Here is a 21,599-nt window from a genome sequence, read left to right on the forward strand (position 1 = left end):
AACCTTGAACAACTTATTAACCTCCTTAAGTTTCATTTCCTCATATGTAAGTTCTGGATTCACTTGAATATCCAATGGCCACCTAAAACTCAGCACGTCAAAACTAAATGCTCTATTTTCCCTCACCCCCAAATCAGCTCCTCCTCCTCTGTTCCCAATTTCATTAAATGCCAGCCTTGCCTCCCCAGAAATCAATGGCTGGTACTTGGCAATACCTTTCTTCCTCAACCTCCCTCACACTAACACCGAAGCCTACCACATCTGCATCCTAAATGCCTTGCCAATCAAATCACATTTCATCCACTGCCATGTCACTCGCCTAGTGTCGGGGTAGCGACATCTTTTTTCCCAAATGACTGCGAGTTGACTAATTTGCTTTATTGCCAATGATCTCGCCCCCTCCCATCATTTATCTGCACAACAACAGCATAATCCATCTAACTTACATGTCAGATCATGACGCTATCCTCTCTGATCCCACGTTGCTGCTCCTCAAGTGTGGCTTTGATGAGCAGCCCAAGCTTCCCTGCCAAGCTTCTGTTTCATTATCTCCATGTTTGCATTCTCTGCTTCTCCATATTGAAAATTTCTCAGTCCTTTGTAAAAGGTCATGCCGATTCTACCCTTTGGATATTTCTTCATGGTTCAAGATTTCTTCTGAGAATATTCTTGACCTTTTTGGGCTGACTCATACTGTTTTGATATCAGTTCATCCAGAGAGTCTTGTAGGACCCCCACCTTCTCCTTATGCCCCCAATAAAATCTGTGCTTCCACGACAGCCTGTCCTTCCCCATCACATCCCCCACCACCCCATATCCTAATTGTTGATCTGTCTACACCGCGTCACTACGCTTCACCTCTATAAGTCCATGGACCGTGCCTCATACATGCACTATTGTACCTCAGGTGCCCAGCAGTGTTAAGCACATAATAGCTGCTTAACAAATGTTAGCTATTCTCATCATCACCACAATGATTGAATAAACTCATGATTTACATAAAACGTTATGCATGGTGTATAGTTGATAGTAGCAAATAATAGTTTTGACTACTTAATATTTTTCCTCATTTCTTTCTCCAAAATTTAACATTTCTGAGCACATTTATTATAATAGAACTCAAGGCAAAACACAATCACATGTCTTTGGTATCTTATCATAAAATAACAAGTAATAACAATAGAAAATACTTAGCATCCACAGGTATACATGGATGTTCCGGTGGCATTTTCTCCCCAAATTCACTGATGTTCTTGAGGAGGAGCAAAAAACTTACTGGCAGTTCTCTTGTACTTGTTGACTCAACCTAGTAAAGGTCAAAGATTACTTTATGTGTTTAAAAAATTCTTTCTCTGAACAAATCATTTAAACTTCAACCACACCCTAACTATCCCAAGAGCAGAAACATTCTTAGTTGATAAACAGCTGGTAACAGGCATCCTTATCTTCCCTAATTCTCTTCTTTGAAATACACTGAATGGCAAAGGTCTTATTGTAAGGATTGTTCCTCTTTCTGTAAAGTTGGGAGAGGCACATTAATTACGATTGAGTTTTAAGATAATACAAGATCACACATACTAAGGGACTCCATTTAAAATAATAACTCTCTGAAGCAGAAAAAAATCAGCCAAATTGTTCAGCAAAATCTTATTTTCTTTAGACTAATTCTAGAAATGTAGTTAAGACAAATAATTTTGTTTCTAATGAGGATAAAAACTTGAAAAGACTATTAAGTTTCCTTCTGGATAAATTTTAGAAGGAATTGTTGATTTTGGATTCACAGTGAATGTCATAATGTTTTTTTTCCTAATTAGTAAAATTAAATGAGAACCATGCATCATAAAAAGCCATTTCTATACAAAACTTTACTTTCACAAGAAAAATAATAACATGTTGAATATTAATATTATATTTTTTATTTATGTGATTCCATGAAGTAGGGTTACATAGATATATGGTCTTGTTCTCTAATACCTGGCATCCTAAGCAGTTAAAATATTTCTATGGTAAAATCTTAACCTCTGTATTTCAATACTCCCAGGAAACATTACTTATCAAAGCTGTGTATTTGTAGATATGTCCCGATGTAATAAACCAAGTTAGAGAAAAGTCTGAATATACAAAACAGATGACTTATAGACAGAAATTATTTTTTATTACCAAAATACCCTACAAAAAGATTTGCCAACAATATTCTTGAACTCAGAAATAAGTGTTTTTATCAGTGTTTGTAAGTGCAAAGAAAATGAAGGGGAAAGACTAAAGATTTGGAATAAAATTGAAGGTAAATTTATGAGCAAATAAAAATGGTTTGACTTTACAATGTAAACTGATGGAAAAATATGATTTGCTTTGCCAAACACTGATTTATATAAGAGATAGTATAAAATGTAATAAAAGGAAACATGAAATTCTTTACTTAGCAGATTATATATTTGGGAGATTTTGCCTCTCAAAAAAAGAAACAACTTTAGTCAGGGTGAAATATAAACAGACTAGACAACATTAGCTAAATTGGTGCATAGAAATGCCACCAATGTTAATCAAGCTAATCATTTATTTCTGCCTTATCTCATTTCACAAAGAGTGTTGAAAAGGTTACAAAAATAACAAAAAACAATAAAATAAATATTTAGACACCCGAAGCAAAAGAAATTACAGCTTTATAGTAAGTTACCTAATAAATATTTTAAATTAATGTTTTGAACTTAATAAACATTTTCTGATGTATTTGATAATTGATCACCAAAAAGAAAAAGAAAAGCCTATAATCTCCAGGACAGAAATGTGGGGGTGAGCTGCTTGGGAAGAGGGGGAGTCATTTTTATACTCCCTAAAATATCTCTAGAATAACTAAAAAACATGATCCCAATTAACTCAGCTTGCCACACACAATTTCTTGTATGGTAAAATATAAATAATTCTGTATCTTTGAATTAAATAGAAAACCATTTCTCTCATTGCTTAAAATGTCGGGCATATTTTAAAAGAATATAATTTGATAGGGTATTGAATTATTAACCTCCTTAAAGCACAAAGTTATCAAACTCTGGACACCCAAGTATCTTGGTTTGGCTTAAGAATGGGGACCATATCTTGTTTTCTATGTGCCTACAACATCGTAGGGCCTCAATAATATTTATTGAGTGAATGATTTAACAAATTAACAATACTTATGATCTCTGAGGATGACATGGAGGAAAACTAACATCTTCGGCCAACTGAGACTGAACGGGACAGTTGTCAGGTTGAATATGATGCGTAATGTTTGTTTATGCATTTTTCAGGGTCTAAAGCACATAGAAATCTTTCTCTCTTTTTTAAGATTTTATTTATTTATTTGACAGAGAAAGACACAGCGAGAGAGGGAACACAGGCAGGGGGAGTGGGAGAGGAAGAAGCAGGCTTCCCACAGAGCAGGGAGCCCGACGTGGGGCTCGATCCCAGGACCATCAGGACCCGAGTTGAAGGCAGGTGTTCAACCAACTGAGCCACTCAGGCGTCCCCATAGAAATCTTTCTAAAGTCAAGATGATATGGAAAATGCTAACATTATCCTGAGGAGTCCAGCTAGAAGCATAGGATATAGCTATTGTTCACCTAAAAGGGAGATTTTACAATCTCCACCTTTGCCGAGAAGGAGATCTAGGCCTAACTGAGTCACTTGCCTAATCAACATAGGTAATCAACATTATCAGTGGAAATAATACCTTGCTTCCCAGTCCAGGGCTCTTCCCACCACACTGGCCGCTTTTATAATTTAATTAGGGAGATGATCAAATAGGAAACATCCATGTTGTCTTAGTTTGAACTGTTTGTTTTTACTTGATTTCTTTCCTAAATTCAAGATGCATTGAAACTGGATCTGAGCATTGAAACTGGAAAACAGGGAGATGCTGGGAAGCTCCTGGGAGCAACTGGGGCAGTAAGATAAATGAAACTGACCAACACCTTGCTTCACTCCCACATGGCAGCTGGAGGGGAGTAGATTTGGGAGGATTCAGGTTTGTCTTTGACAGCGTCTGACCCAGTCAGTTGTTGTTGGTTGAGGATACTAAGTTGACATAGCCAAAGAGATCTGGACAGAATATTATGTCCAAGAATCCATTTATCAACTAGATAACAAACTCTTGGACAGATTTCTGGAGTAAAAATGTTGCTTGGAATGTAGTCCGTATTCCAATTAAGTGCTTTTGCAGTAACATTCACAAACCAGTATAGCTCACGTGCGCTCACTCTTCCAAGCATTAGCCAAGCAACATGATCATGCCGGTGCAATCAAATCATTGCTGATCAAAATTAGTGCTAGCAAAACAAAAGATCAATTATAGGACCGTTGAGCCCTAATTAAGAAAAATGTACTTTATTCTATGGTAACAGTTTTCCCCAAGTATCATTACTCACTAAATTACAGAGTTAAGTTTTCAGGGCCTCACTGAATTCGGATAAGGCACTGCACAAATACACACACACACGCACATACATAATATGTATATAGGCATACAGTTTGCTCTTGTTCGTCACAGTAGTTATAGTCTATAGGGTCACATGAACACTGGATTAGTATATATTGACCCATTGCTCCTTAGGAAATACAGGGATAGGTTCCTCTGTGCCTCTGGGCACAACACTTTCTTGAATTGATCAATGCATAACCTTGTTTTCTGTGTGATTCTGTTTAAAGACACTTTATTTAGTATATACTGTTGCTTCATTAATATTGAACTCATGACCAACAGCACTACTAACTCATGCCTGAATGAAGCTTACCTAACGTGTATTTTCTCTGGAGGGCAAACCATCCCTCCACGTATGCTCGGGAACACTAGACAGCACTTCAGATACTTGGAGGTCATTATAAACAGCAAAATCATCAACAAAAAAAACACATAACAAGGCACTAAATAGACCATGAAAAGGACACTGGTTTACCGGACGAGAGCTGAAACAAGGAGCCAGCACGTCGCCATGTTCAGCTCAGCTGGGAAGACGGGGCATATCAGGGGACTTGAATTTTTCACTGCTCTCTGCCTACCTGTGAACGACTGCCAAAGTGCCCCGAGTATGGGTTTGGGGGGCGGGGGACAAATACATTTGAGCAAATAGGTGGATTCACAAATACGGATTCTGTGAATACTGAGGACTGACTGGACACATAAACTACATGCATCCGTGTGTATGTGTATGTATTCGTGTGGGCGTTTCTCTGATGATCGAGTTAAGTTCAGTCCAGTGTTGTTGGCAGTTGTGACTATTTGCAGTCACAGTGCCGTTTCTATCATGCAACAAGCCCATGCTTTTCCTACAGAGCAGGTTGAATATATAGGTAACCCTGTGTTCAGTGGTGGGCGGGGGCAGCTCTAAATTTCCCATCCTTCTTATTTCTGCAGAGTTAGAACTGTACCTTCTCTTGAGCCTTTCAAACACCACCCTATTTCTCTTTGTTATGCTTGAATGAGACACTACTGAGTTTCCTATTTTGTTGAAAATAGAAGGAAATTGGAAACTTGGAAACCTCCCCTATCTTTCTGGAGGAGGGAAGAGTGTGAGCCTACAGCTTTGCCCCTGGTCAAGAGCAAGCAGGCCTCTTGTGTTACTTGGCATGGATCCATGTAGAGAGGAAGGGGTATAGAGACTTTAGGTCTATTTATTGCCTGGCTCTCTTCTTTTCTGTGTGATCACCATCTGTAAGATGAAAATAATAGTGTCCACATCGTGGTAGTGTTATAAGAAGTAGAAATCATTTCTGTTAAAGACTTTGCATTTTGTTCTCATTACCATTAATAACAGCAACAATAATCATTGTCATCTTACACATGGAGAATATAGCAAATTCAGCCCCAGAAGAGATACAAGGCAATTTAACAAAATAAACATCTCCCTAGTCATACTAGATTTGGGTCTGCTGATTTGAAAGTACAGCGCAGCTGGTGTGTGTCCCTAGAGAACCTTGTCATGATAAGCTTGAGCCTGTGGCGGGACTACTTTCTCTAACACGCTTGCGTGCCAGTCACTCCGGGCTGTCCAAGCCGTCAGCTGTCCCCAAATCATTCATGGTCGCCCCACCCTCCGCAGAGCTCTGGTGTTCAAGGTCCATGTAAATGATTCCACAAGAGAGACCTGATCTTAGCTGAAGGCCAAGGGAAGGGAGTGCTCAGGGCTCGTGAGGCTTCTGTGCCCCTTTTGTCTGCCCTTCACTCTTCTTGGTTTTGCTGTATCTTCTGCACCCTCATCCCAGCTAGTGAGTCTCATCTGCTCCTGCTACAGCATAAAGAATACTAGAAAATTCTGAGGCTAAGGCACTGTGATAGGAAAAGAAAGTTGCCTGAAGAAAGATAGAAATCAGAACAGAAATGTATATAATAGACACATGTTAATACATATATTAAATATCTAATCCGATATGTGTAATATATATAGAGATCCAGACATTTGCTATAAACAGTTTGTAGGGAAACAAAAGAGTAAAATTACTAAAAGTCACATTTTCCTGCACAAACAACGGGCGAGATCCACAAAATCACCGCAGCTTTACATGAGAATGAGTTACCTAACACTTGAGATGACCAGAAAAGACCAGGTGGCAGTTTGTCCAGTAAGCAGCAGTGAGTGTCGGCTCGTTCTCTCATGGAACTGGTCACCAGTTCAAAGATGCAGAGCGTCTGTGGGGTGGCAGGTACTGCGGCAAGCGTTGCAGTCTTTGCTTCTGAGGAGTTCATTGTCCAGAAGCATCATTCGGAAGATCTCCCAACTCAGGGATTCTAGAATTCTGTATCTCTACATTCAGGGCTGACATGTATGAGGTACGCTCTAGGCTATTAAAATATTGAAACCCTGTTGGCTACAAAAACACTAAAATATTTCCATTCTGGTTGGTAAACAGCCACTGTGGCAGCAACTTTAATAAAGGACTGAATGAGAGGACTCTGTGGGCTCTAGAGGAGGAGCGGGGGAGCCTTACTGTCTTAAAGACTCTTTGCTGCTTATGCTCCTTACTGTAAGAGAGTAACTGCAGAATTTTTCCTTGGAAGTGATTTTTCTTTTTTAATGGGAAAACGCTTTAGTAGACTTTAGGCTTACACTTAACCTGGGCGGGAGTGGTTTGGCCAGAACAAGGCTAAAATTTCTCTATGGAAAAAATCTACCTTCCTTGGACAGTAATGCACATTTGTTGTGCTGTGGGCTCTTGGGGTTTCCCCCAACTGGGTAAGAGGCAGCATGGGGGACCAAGGAGTGGGGACTCAGTGAGAGGCAAAGATGGGAGAAGAGGCTCTGGTTTGTGGGAAGCAGATGCCAGTGATTTGCAGAAAGGCCCACCCGGGCCAGGAGAGAGGCGATATTTGTGATGGTCATATGCTGACACCCCACTACCTTCTGCCAGTTTTCCTTTTCTGCATGCAAAGCCTTCGGCTCAGCTCATGATCCCAGGGTCCTGGAATCCAGCCCCTGGGATTCCCTCTCCCTCTGCTGCTCCCCCTGCTTGTGCTCTCTACTGGCCCTATCTCTCAAATAAATAACTAAAAATCTAAATAATAAAAAAAGAAATTTACTAAACGTAATAGACAATTTAGTTATTTCCAAGCTTTTAGTGTTATAAACACACCCAAAAGAAAAATAGGCAAATGCCATGAAACAGGAGCTCATAGAATTTGAAGTGTAAATGTCCTACAAACATGAAAAGATATCTCAATTTATTAATATTAAAGAACGTCAAATTAAACACAATAAGATATTATTTTTCCTCACAAATTGAAAAACATTTAAAACACTTGATAACCCCTCACATTGGTGAGGACACAGAGAAATAAACATTCTCAAAAATAGCATCTTCTAGGGCATTATGACAATTACAATATTGTTTGTAACATAGAAAATTGGAAACAACCCAGATGTCCATTAATAGAGGATTAATTCAATAAATTATAGTAAGTTAATACAAAGAGATATTATGGAGTCTTTGGAAAAAATGAGATAGGTTATAAGATTATACACATGCCAACATGAAAGATGTCCAGAATGTATTGATGTTTTATAAAGTTAAAAATTAAAATGATACTGTAAAATACTTTGTACTCTATACACATACTCTATTTAGTGAGGAGGACTGATTAGTTTCCGGAAATGGGAGCTCCTGCTGAATCAGCCGATTATGCAGGTCATCACAGCCCTGCGCTTAGGGGGTTGCATTCTTACATTCAACACTGGCAATTGCTTCTCCCTGCTCCTTAAGTTCCTTGAAATAGTTGCACAATTCCAGCTACAGTTTATGTAATTGGAGGCCCATTCTTCTAGGCTAAGGTGTTGTTTATGATGACCTTCATAATGTTAAAGTGTTCCCACAGTCACCAATTGCCTGTTAATCTCTATCCTCTGTTTCCTAGACCATTGTCATTAAAAGTACCATGAAGGGCCCGACGCCCCACCCTCGGCGGCCTCGGGCTCCCCGCCCACAGACCCCCCGCAGGCAGCTTCGCGCTGCCCGGAGGCCGGTGGCGCGCGTGACTCTGGTCCGCCGTGCGAGGGGTGTGCCTCCCGCAGCCCAGGGCTCGGAAGGGGGACGCCCCGGGCTCGGGGCCACCGCTCTCCCTTTCTCGTTGTCGCAGACGCCCCCCCCGGGGGGCGTCCCGCAACCGGCGCGATGAGTGCCAAGGAGGACCAAGAGATGGAACTGGAAGCTCTACGTTCTATTTATGAAGGAGATGAAAGCTTCCGGGAATTAAGTCCAGTGTCATTTCAATACAGGATAGGTGAAAATGGTGATCCCAAAGCCTTCTTAATAGAGATTTCCTGGACAGAAACATATCCCCAGACACCTCCAATTATATCTATGAACGCTTTTTTTAACAACACCATATCATCGGCTGTAAAGCAGAGCACATTAGCCAAGTTACAGGAAGCAGTGGAGGTCAATCTTGGGACCGCCATGACCTACACATTGTTTGAATATGCCAAGGACAATAAGGAGCAGTTCGTGGAGAATCACCAGCCCGTGAATTCTACGATACCCATAAGCAGTATCATCTCCGTTGAAACTCCTAATACAGCCCCATCGAGTAAGAAAAAAGAAAGAAAAAGAACAGCTTTCAAAAGCACAGAAACGTAAGCTGGCAGATAAAACAGATCACAAAGGAGAACTGCCTCGAGGATGGAACTGGGTTGATGTGGTGAAGCATTTAAGCAAAACTGGCTCTAAAGATGATGAATAGTACTTGGAATTGAAGACAAGGGAAGAACATCCTTTAAGAAGTAAACTGGGTTCAAAATCCTTCATTACTCTTTTCTGGTATTGAGGTGACTTTTTATAAAACAGAATTTTTTTGTATGTTTCTTGTGTAAAAAACGTTTTAAGCTGAAAGTTCATGAAGAGATCTGGTTGTATTAAATTATTTTCACAAACTTGCCTTAATAAAAGGTGAAATGTTACTGTTTAGTATACTTTATGAAGATGGTTGAGCTTTGTAAATGGACAAAATGGGAAATAATAAATAATCAATGTGAATTTATATGCTCTTATTCTAGTGGATGTGATATTTTTTAAAGGAGTAGGAAGCCCTTTTGAAACTCTCACCCCAGTGGATCAGAATACTGAGTACACAGTTACTCTGCGGCATGATCCATATTAATAGACTTCTCGTCTTAATAAAGTCTTCATCTCTTCTTTCTCTTAATTACTGAAGCATAAATTGCTCCAGAGAAATTTAAATACTAATATTTGAACTTTTACATAATATTCTTTGTAGTTCCTTTTTATTTTTCGAGGGTGAACTGCTTCTTTTTAGTAAATGAGTATCTGTTCATCCTGTTCCTTTGGGTCATGATATTTGCCCGTGAGAGTTTTCAGCCATATGTGGAATAGGAGAATATAAAAATAAATCTGCCAAATGCATTCAAAAGCATTTGAATAGAAGTGCTGATTCCCACTGAAAACATTTCTCTTTGTTGCATATACCAAGATGGGAGTAAAAGATGCCTTAATATTTAATTTTTGTATTGTTGGAGACAATGGTTTTAATAAATTCCTGTTTATCTGCTACTGTGTGGTTTTGGTTGTCTGGTAACAGGTCTCCTAAATGGTGTAACATAAAACCACCTCTCAAGTCTTGTTTCTTTTCAAGTATCCACGTGGGTTTCTCAGCCTGAGCATCTTCCTCGTTATAGACATAGAAGTGTTTCAAATGCTGAATCATAGTACAGGCTTGATTATTTTTTTTAATCACGAGTAGGGTACCCTATTACTGTCGTGTAACCAGGAAGTTACTGATGTGTCTGTGTGATTCCCAGTGACTGCATGTGCTTCCCGGCTGGAAAACCCTAGAAAAACCTTCTAGAAATAAATATTTCTAGAAGGGGAGGCTGTGTTCTTCTAATTACACCTGTGCAGCTCGGCTCTGAGTTTTTAAAGAATAATGAACTTGTAGAGACACGTCCTTAGCATACGAGCAGTTTAAATTACGTCCGTGGCTTTTACTGGGCTAACGTTAGGCTCAGTTAAATCGTGTGAGTTACACAGTAAATACAATTATGGTGAAGAAGTGTAATCTGATTTTCAGAAGCTGAATCACATTTGATATCTTGAACTAATAGAACAGAAGCATTAAAATTCAAGACCACCGGAATATGGCCAACTTTTGTTCTGGGGGTTGTGTGTACATGGTTTTTGTTGTGTTGATTTGTTTGCTTGTTTTTAAAGAAACTGAAACTACGACATCTGCTCGTGGAACAAACCGTGTTTTGCTCTGAAGATTCTGAAATTGTTCAGGCTTCTTGTGGTTCAGAGATGACAAAGAATAATGCTAGTTAAATGCCAATGAGCTATTTTTACTCTTTTTATATGAAATGTACAAATTTAGGGGGTGACGGTGGCAGGTGGTGCCTCTGACCACCTTCTGGGAAACATTGAAACATTCTCATCTGTATTGCCATTAACTGTTCAGCACTCCGAGTGTATTTTCTCAAAGTCTGTCTACCTGAAATTGTATGGAATGACATCATTAATAAGCAATAAAACCAGAATCACACACACACACACACACACACACACACACAAAAGTACCATGAAGGTTCAACACTTTCATTTTAACTTCTAGCCGGATTCTCTTGTTTCTTTGGGCCATGTGCAACACCATAGATACCAGCAAATATTTCGGCACTTACTGTAAGTGTTAAGCACCAGTAAACTTTTTGCTAGCCAAGAGTAGGTTAAAGTTTCTTCCAGAATTCAAAACAAATAGTACAAAGAAAGCCACAGGAACACAAATAACATGGATTGCATGACAACCTGTAAGAGACCTGTGGAACTCTCATTGGCTAAGGGCAGTTGCAATATGGAACATAAACCCTCACTGGCCAAAAATGTGCAATTGAATCTGTTCTGCTGGCTCTCATCAGGGTGGGAACAATACACAGTACAGAGAAAATAGAAAAAGTATGGCAGTAAGCTGCAATGGTATGCTAAATGAATGTGTATTTTGGATAATATTCAAGAGACAAAAGATGGTATTTCAAATCATCATCATTTAGGTGAATTAAATGAAATGCTTCTATAAGCCCATTTTTGTGAAAAAGAAAAAAGTATTGCATTAGTAATAATGCTAATATATGCAAAGAAAACTATTTGGAGGAAATTACAGCAACCAACTAGCAATGTTTATTTCCAGAATATGAGAATATGAGACACTTAGTTTTTCACTATATGTTGACATATGTGCATGCATGTCAGGACCATATCATTTCTGTATCCATGCAGAAAAAAGTTATTACAGTGGAATGAATCAGATTCATCAGTCTTACTTCTGCTGAACTAATTATCAATAAACAATAGAATTCCTAGAATTTTGAGGTTGCGAGTTAAAAAAAAAATGTGTATCTAGACAAGTTGTCATTGGTCTGGAAAAGCAGTAGATATGCAAGGATTCAGAAAATGTTTCACCTGAAACAATTCCTTAAAAATGATGCTCTGAGAGATCACAAATTGAGAACTCAAAAATAGAAACTCAATATCAAGAGGTTAGTGGTGACCTTTGAAACCCATGAAATATATCATTGAATTTATATAGTCATTGTACAAATTGGTTAAAAACAAACACAAAGGCCTAAATCAATTCTTTATAAATAAGATATTTAAAAGACAGTTTAATAACAACACCTTAGGTTCAAAATACCAGTATATATGAACAAATAAAACATGAGGGAGAAGAAGATGATATGAAATAAAATGGTAAAAAAAAGACATGTCTTCATAGAGCCAGTGTCAAAAAGCTTCATTTCAGCAAGAAAGTTAGTAATTCAAGAGATATAAATTGAGTAATATTGCTACAACATCTAAAATTCGAAGATGCTAGAGTAGATAAAACAAACAAGATACAGTTTGTATAATAAAATGACCATAAAGAACAAAGAAGTATTAAGGAAAAGCATAAAACAGTATGATAGAAATAAAAGAAACCTGGATAATTGCAACAATAAATATAAATGAATCCGATTTCTACATTAAATAACAAAAACTGTTAGTTTGAAATTTTTTTTAAGAGATAGAGTGCAAGTGGCAAAGGGAGAGAGAGAATCTTAAACAGACTCCACATCCAGCGCAGAGCCCCACTCAGGGCTCGATCTCATGACCCTGAGATCATGACCTGAGCTGAAATCAAGAGTCAGATGCTTAACCGACTCAGGCACCCAGGCACCATGACAAAAATTAGTAGTTTGAGTTTTAAAATGCAATCACAGTTACTGCTTCTAAGAGACTCAAAACAAAATGACACAGAAGAAAGAAAATTCTCTAAAACAAAGTTAACAATAGAGAGGAGGCAATATTGTGGATGCTGGTTGATGTTCATAGCCCCTGCCAAATTTCTCGCACATTCTATGTATTTTTCTTGCACAGCATTGCCACCTCTCTGGCTATCAGGCCTTATTTTGACTCTTGCTGTTGTTCATCAGGTGATAATTGTGCACTAGAGAGATGGCTGCCTGAGTTTCTCCTTGGTAAAGACTGTTTTTCTGAGTTGGAGGGCAAAGAGATGAGACCCTACCCAAAGAAACTTCCTGCTTCATTTTAGGCTTGCTGGTTTACTCTCCCAAAGAGCAGAGCTCTAAGAACCTTTAGTTAGTGTGTATTTTGGCCATTCTGTCAATACTGAGACTAGTATACTTGGTTTGGGGGTCATTTTCTAAGTTCTTTTTTCTTTCTTTCTTTCTTTTTTCTTTTTGGTCTGGGCATCAAATTTCTGTATTTAAAGGATGGGACAAATGAAAGAACTTAAGTAGATGTTTCAGGGTGGTCATTTCCTAAGTTTTAATGAGTAATGGAGCAAGGTGATATCAAGGATTTCTAGGCATTTTAAATCAACAGCTCTTTTCCTTTGTTTTGAAAGTGAACTGACCCATCCTCTCATCTGACTTTCTCATATCTGTCCTGTACCCCCACCCTCTACTGCCCGCCCCCAGCAGCCTCAGAGTGCACTGGCATCCGTGGATCTAAAAGTCACGGATTAAATATCGGTAGTTTCAGCCTTTCTTCGGCTATCTCAACGGTACATGACACATAGAAAGCTATCATTTGACTGGGGCACAAACGTAAATTGTCTGCCGCCAGGCTGGTGTGTGGGAACACTAACACAGCTACTGAATGAACTGGGTGACTGCCCAGCACTCTCATGCCCGTGACTTTGTTGTCTGCTACTCACTAATGCACACCCAGCATTTCTGCTGAAATGACCTTTTTCGTTGCTTTTCTTCATGGAAAAAGAAACTGCCATTAAGGGAGAGAGAAAAATTTTAGCAATAATTGAAATGGCCTGTGATATGAAGAATGCAAACAGAATACGTGAAAGAAACGAACTGCATGAGAAAAATAGGAGGCTGTATGAACATCTTTGTATGTGCAAAGTTAGGTATTATAGAAAATGTCAGGCCCAGCTAAACCCCAAGGGCCCAATACAGTGTGTAGCATAGATCAGTTAAGTTCCTGATTAGTTATTTTGAGCAGAGGTTATGGGAGCTGTAAACATTTCTATCCAGTTCCACAGTTGAAGAACTAAAGCCGCAGAAAATAATGTGTGAACTGAGCAGTTTTTATCATTATTCTCACAGCTACCCATTACTGAGCCTTTGCTAAGTCCACAGCATGTGTTAAACTCATCATATCACTTAATCCTCAAAATATATCCATTGGGTTTGTATTATTATCTGCAGTTACACATAAAGAAACAAAGGTTCAAGCAAGTTAAGTGTCTTTCCAGGGCCACCCAGCCTGACAGGAGCAGAGTGGAAATTTGAGCTGTTCTGACCGTGACACCTCATGGCCTCCCTCCAGGGCACTAACAAGGCCCCTTAAACTATACTCCTACTTACTTATGGGACAAATCCGTAATGGGGGCTCCATTTTGTCTATATGTCCAATAAGAGTAGAGTAATATGTAGTGCTTCCTAAGAGTAAGGTAGTTCGTCCTGTTCAGGCTACTTTGCAACAGACCAAGAGAAGGAACCAGGCGACAACACGGCCTGGAATGATGCTGCCCTGCAGTGCTGGATTATGTACAGAGCAAAGTCTTTTACTCTCCCTTATCCTATTACAGAGCTGCACCCGACTGTTGGCCCTCAAAACAGATGTTGAGAATTACAGAGTTGGGAGCAAATTTAGAGCTCCTCACGTAAAACTATTTCATTTTATGGGTGAGAAAACTCAGGGACAGAAGTACTAAGGAGCAGGTCCAAGGCCACAGGACTGTTAGTGAAACAACCAAGACTAGAATTCAGGCCCCCTGACTCTCACCAGGGCTTCTCCCACAGTCCCATGTGAGCAGCTGTGAAAAGTAACCCCTCGCTCTGTTCTACTTTTGACATTTTCATAAAATCTGTGTCAAGTTAGCAGCTGATCGGTTAATTCTTCTTTGCATGTAGGGAGCAACATTCTACCAGGACAACTTCCCAATCTCAGAAGAAGTAAACAAGAGCCATATAAATCAAATGCACTATTTAAAATGAGACATGTATAGAAGAAAAAGAAATGTCTTATAAAACTCTGTAAGGAGCACACACCCATAGCACACAGGGTGACTCAGAGGGCGTGGTGAGGGAGCAGAAACAGAAAACTGATAATCACCGGGCAAGCCAAACAAAGCGAATGCCATAGAATCTCTATTCTTCTTGCTCAGGGACAAAGGCTAATAGGCATCTGGTGTTCTGAGGCTGGTAGTACACCCCTGCAAGGGAGAGGTCATGAACAGAAGAGCAGAGTACACGATGCTGAGCACATTGCACTCACACCCTCTGCTGCTCTCCTCTCCACCCTTTGGCCCTGCTTTGGGGTAGGCCTGGGCGGTCTCAGTTGGAAATGGCCTCCACATCATTGACGGCAGGTAGGGATTTCTCAGATCTATGCTGATTTGTCAGGTCAAGCCAAGTGGGTAATACCTCTCTATATCTTACAGGACAAAGTCCAAGCTCTGTAGCTTAAGACCTGACGTCATCCAGACCCCGGCCCGGCTGACTGATCTCCCATTTTCCCCACCATGAGTCCCCATCCTGTTGGTTGGTCTTTTCGCTGTGCCCCAAATATGCATTATACATTCCTACCTTTACTCCTGCTACCTGAAATTCTCATTCTTTTCTCTCCCTCTTCTCCATGTTTCTCTGCCCTTCCTAAACCACCAGACCCTTCATGAAGCTTTCCTTGAGCGTCCTAGTACACCATGTTAGTGACTCTTGGGGCTGCCGCTGCTGGTGGAAACAGATGAGACACATTGCATAAGACACATTGATAAGACACATCCCTATGCCAGACGCTGTCCTAAACACTTCCCCCTGGATTATCCCATTTATCTACACAACAGTGCCGTGTAGTAAGCATGGATTTCTTGGTGGTGAGCGGTAGGAACTCCAACTGGATTAACACATGAAAAAGTTATTGTCGCACTTAAGTGAAAAGTCTAGGCTCCGGTGATGTGACCGGGAACCAGGCCTTTCTCCGTGTCTTGCCTCAACTTCTATAGAGTGGCTCCTTTGTAAAGCTCTGAGAGGGGACGCAGAGCTTCAGACTCTCATCTCTCAACACCCAGTCCAGCGGAAGCAGGAATGTCCAGAATGTGCCAGAATGTCCCGCAAAGGTCTCCTACTGCCTCCATGCTTTGAAGAGGTGATTTGGCCATCTCTGAGCCAATTGTTGTGACCAGAGGAATGGGATTTGAGCCTGACTTTGCCCAGTCTCACAGGTCCCTTTTACCACCCCCTCTAAGCACACAGGCCAAAATTGGGGAGGAAATGCTTGTGTGAAAGGAAATAGAGTTGCCGGGAAGCCAAAAACCACACATGTCACGTGAGTCCCATGAAACATTTTGACAGTGAGAAAAATAACTGCACATTAAAAATAAAATGGGTCCCACTTATCTAGACAACATGGGAAATATCTTTATTAGTAAGTCTGAATGACAGAAAACCATTTGGAGGTTGGCTATCAGCAAGTATTTTCTAAAAGTTGTCTTTGGTTGGACCAGAAGATGAAAACCATGAACTCACCTTCCAAGTCAACGCACAAAGCATTGTTTGAAATCTGCTAACATAAGATTGCATTTTATTGTTGGAACTAAATGGACATAAAATCTGTTCATCTTTCTCAGAGAATTGTTAGACTGGTGATCTGAGTAAATTTGCTGTTATTCATTCCAACTGACTCAGATATTGTGGTAGCCAAGTGCCTGCTGAACATATACTTTCATGTGGAGCATGGCTACTTAGCATATGGTGGTTGCAAAGCAAATTTACATGCCCGAGTTCTGCTGCTTACTCTTACCACGAGATAGCAGCTCTTTCTTCTCTTCTTGTGTGTGCTTTAGCTTCCAGCTAACCCAGCACCATAGCAGTTCTTAAGCCAGTTTGTATCTCACTGTACAACTTCATATCTCTGCCTTGTAAATTGCCTTTCAAAATTAATAGTAAATTGACTCTAAGAAAGCATGCAAATTAATTCACATGTTCATGGCCTGGTATATTCTCTAAGCCTCCTTTTGAAATATTGCAGAAATGCCAAAGAAGTTTCCTACATTATAATAATGTAACACCAGTAGGTCTGTGTCAGACGTTGGACTAAGTCTTTCATGTTATCTCATCTACTTCTTACAGGTGCTCTGTGAGGCATGAAAATAACTTGGCTCCATCGAACAGATGAAGGAACTGAGGTTTGGCGAGATTATCAAAGTCAGTTACCCAAGGCCACTGGGCCAAGATTCACACCCAGACAGTTTACCTTCAAGCTCCTTAACAAACATTCTAGAGAATGTGTTACTGACGACTAAGCAGGCTTTCGCAATAATGAACATGCACTAAAATAATAACATCAGTATGATGGTGAGGATAACGGTGAAGGAAAGAGGCACTTTGATTATTCATGCACTGGCGCAGCGAGGCATGTTTTCCCCCCAACCTCAGGAGAATAGGTACTTCATGCTCTTAGACTGAGTCAATTGCAAATATTTAGTTAGACTCATTCTCAAAGTGGCAAGTTCCCGGTTTGGTTCCCTTTTAGTTTTTCCCCTCTGTGGACCACGCAGTAAATGCCAAGCCCTCCTCCCCTCTCCCACCCCAACACAGAGGAGGTGAAATCTGCAAATGTTGGCCTCAGAGGCAGGAATGTTTACATCTCACCTTAAATGTTGTTGCCTCCTTCCCAGCTCCAGATTCAGACAAAGTGGGCGGGATGTGGGTAAGGAAAGCTAGGCAGCCTGCCACAGCTAGTCCTGTTTTTCTTGTTTTTGAGAAACAAGGTGGCATCAGAAAGGACTCTGAGGGTCATCTGGGAGACCCTCTTTTTTTTTTTTAAGATTTTATTTATTTATTTGAGATAAATCAGTGCAAGACCCCTACCCATCCAACCCCAGCATCTGAGCAGGTCAGTATTTAATGTGTGCCTGACTCCTCCCAGGGACAAGCAGTTCACTGTCTTGAAGAATTAACCCAGAGCCTCAAAAGTGCTCATGTCCCATGAATAGCTTCTTCCTGAATGTCACAGTGAAAAACCTCAGTGACGGGTACCTTCCCTCGTACTCCAAACCTCTCAGTAGCCCTGAGCTATGTTCCCCCTTACCCTACTTCTGCAACTCAGTGAGAGGACCCCTTTGACAGGCAGAAGGTAAGTGGGCGTGGTGCCAGTCTCTGCCCAGGTTTTATGGATCTCCGGCATACAGAAGCTGGGCAGCCAAGAACATTCACCTGCTCCGTGGACACAGCCCTCAAAGCCTCTTGGTTTACAGAGGAAAGGACGGATCTCTTGGCTTCAACAGGAGAAACAAAAGCAAAACCCTCCCCTTTTTAGTCAAATATTAACTCACTTCCCCTTTCCTTCTCCCAGTCTCAGGTAAACATAGAGGAAAGGCGATGGCGGTGAATGCCCAGGCGCTTTTTAAGCGGTTGCTGCAAGAGTCTTTAAATTAGCGCCATCTGCTGGTTTGCTGGAGTACCACCCAAGTTTCTCCCAAGTGTCAAGGGCAGAAGGGGGTTGAGAGGATTAAGGTAGTGCTCGCTCACTGTGCAGCCCGCTCTGTGCTGGGCAAGATAATGTTCGTCATTGTCTTGTTTAATCCTCACAACCTGGTGTTGGAGGTGGTATAATCTCTCTGAATGAGGCTCCAAGGGATTAAGAACCAACTGGGGCTGAGACACTAATCCTCACCTGTCTGACACCAAAGCCAATACCCTTTCCATAACACAACCCAAGGAAACCATAAAGCCGCATAGATGTGGTTTATAGGATTCGGACACCAGAATTTAGTAGCGGTGATATTGACTTTTTCATGATTCTGAGTAGACTTTCTAGTTTAGTCGGGGGGAGGGAGGAGGGTATTTTGTTTGTTTTTCTTAGTTTAGACTTTCAGTTAGACTTTTAGATTTAGTATTATCTTTAGTTTGGAAGAGGAAAATTTCATAAATATAAAGTTGAACAGTAATACACATTTTAGAATGTGGCTTTCTGTTTTCATAGTTGAACTGATAAAATTCATAAGATCCACTTTTGTTTCTATTAAGACCATGCCTCCCCTAATTCTTCAAATATTAACTCACTTTCAAATGGGAAGCGTGTTTATATTTTGGTTCCCAGAACTATGTTAGGTTCATTTTTTCATCAACGATAAAAAGAATGCACCATCTTCATCATCATGTTCTTTGAGACTACTAAGTTCAATTAAATGTCAGCATTTCCCACAAAATAACCAACCAAAACCAAATTTGGGGCTGTTTTTGATGTAATATCATTGAAGATTATTACATTTAAACAACAGAATCCTCTCATGGAAATCCACAGAAACAGAACTGAAGGTTGCCTCAGAAGAGCCTCCTCGGGATGTGTAGGTGGAGTCCAAGGTTGCCATGGTCATTGAACTAACCCTGATATTCATTGATCCAGGGGACTGACCTGAGTTGAAAAGGGACACTACATACCTTCTAGGTGCCAAGATGGTTGCTCAAGGGCCTTTACCTCGAGGGCCTATCTCTCTACGTCTGTGTGGAGAAGCACCATTCTGTGCGGCTACCAACACCTTGATGCCTATGTCCCCAACCTGGGAGACAGCAGGAATGGTTCTTTCTCTCAACCAGCATCACACAAGCCCTGCTAGGTTCCCAGTGTATATTTATGACTGTCCCTTCTCCCACTAGGTGGGGGGGAAGAGAAGTCTTCCTCGCTGTATTTTTGTCAAGAGAGCAGAGCACCGTGGTTTTTCTTGGAATGGAGATTCACTGTCAGTTGTGTGAAAAGTACTTGTAGATGAACTTCTTTGGGGCTCCAAGTTTTCTAGGACTCCTAGAAAACTCATCACTCATCACTCCTCCTTCCTAGGAGTGATGAGAAGGGTCTCTGAGAAGACTTCGGTATGTAATGAAATGGAGGTTAGTAGCTAACTTCATTTTTCTAAATTCCTGTGAAATTCAGTCCTGCTTTATTAATGATCCTGCAGTGTCTCATTTCAAATTAACTATAATATTTGAAACAAAGCTCTCCAATTTCTTGCTAAAGTATCAGAAAGAAAGAGAGAATCCGAAGACAACAATCCAACTGACTCATGAAGTCCAAAAAAAAAAAAAAAAAAGTCTTGGCGGGAATGAACAGAAAGAAAATGCCTTGCACTTTCCCCCACCCTCTAGGCAACAACATGCGTGTTTATGTTGTGGACTCATGGAGACAGGTGTATCTACCTGGCACATGGTAAGTCAGCAGCTGATTGGGAAGCCCTTGAACAACTTTTGCCTCCACATGCAGAAGTGGCAGAGAGAGAGAGAGCGGAGGAAGAACAGACACAGGTGGGAGACGTGGGGGAACGGAGAGGGGTAAGAGGGAGAGGGGTTCGGAAGGAGGGAAAGAGTAGGAGAGGCAATTATGAAAGAGAAAAGGAGGATGGGAAGGAGGGGGGAGAGACAGAGAGCTGAGAAAGAAGACAAAGGGGAAAGGAGAAGCAAGAAGAGAGCCAAGGCCCATGGCATCCCTCCTTCCAGCCTCACTTGACGAAGAGACTGTCTCCTGAGGGGAGGGCAGGGCAGCGCCCTAGTTGCATAGTAATGAAGCCAGGGGACTGAAAGTCTCTGTGTGCAGGGCTGGGCTGTCTCTGGTTTCACAGTCTGGCTGGCCAAGCCTGGCCACTGGGGGCCTCTGGGACCAGGCATGTCACCTGGCACCTGCTCTCATGGCCTTCCCTTACTCTGTTTGCAGGCAGGGTGGACAATCCATGGGAACGCGGTGGAAAATCCCCCCGGGAGTGGACGTGGCATCCCGTGACACTGTCAATGTCATAAGAACCTCAGCGCGAGTGTCGGGTGTCTAGCCCTTGGGAGGACAGCAAAGAGGGGGAAACACAATGGTGAGGCTGGCCAAAGGGAAGCTTCTGTGCTTGGCCGTTTCTGTTTTCTCCCAGGCAGTGAGAACTCCTTTCCCCCTTTTCAATTTGCTTTGTTCAAATCGGGGACAGATGCTGCTCCATGCTGGTGTACGTGGAAACAAGAACTTTTCTTTTTCTTTTGGCTTCCCATGCCCTCCCCCTGACAATTTACAAGAAAGGTTGACTCCAGCCTTTTAGAAGTTTATAGAAACCCAACGTTGGCTGTGAATCAGAGAAAATAAGACATTAAAAAGGAGAGAGTTTAATTAGAAAGAGAAAGAGAGACTTTTGGAAGGGTCAGGAGACACCGGTTATTTGCGTTTCTGGTACCAGCTTTAGCCATCTAGAAAATGAAGCAAGAATCGAGGGGGCACATTTTCCTCTATCTGTGTCTCCTGTGTGCACGACATCTCCAGCAACCATCCCATCAGAATCATAAGATTCCCAAACTGAAAGAGATCGGAGATCATTTATTAGAATCTTTTCATTTTCAAGATATAACAAATGAAGCCAGTGAATTAAATCCCCTGTTCCAGGCTGACCAGCTTGTCCGTGATGCTGGCAGTGGCCTGGGATGCTCCTTGAGTCGCACCAACGCACACAGCTGAATGGGTCACTGTGCCAGGGACAGTGGCGTTGAATTTCTACAGAGACCACTTCCTGCATTTGATACAGGCAAAGGGAATAGGGAGAGGCTGGTCTGTTCACCAGGGCCTTTTTATTTAACAGCAGAACAGCA

At 41.1% G+C, this 21,599-nt stretch overlaps 1 pseudogene; it reads left to right on the top strand.

The window, feature by feature from the left end:
- Nucleotides 1–8,449: 8,449 nt before the first annotated feature.
- On the top strand, nt 8,450–10,945 carry LOC112825024 (RWD domain-containing protein 4 pseudogene; annotated as a pseudogene).
- Nucleotides 10,946–21,599: the final 10,654 nt, after the last annotated feature.

Source organism: Callorhinus ursinus, unplaced genomic scaffold (genome assembly GCF_003265705.2).
Source record: "Callorhinus ursinus isolate GAN/ISIS: 27379988/994484 unplaced genomic scaffold, GSC_fseal_2.0 scaffold12, whole genome shotgun sequence".
Taxonomy (NCBI): Eukaryota; Metazoa; Chordata; class Mammalia; order Carnivora; family Otariidae; genus Callorhinus; species Callorhinus ursinus.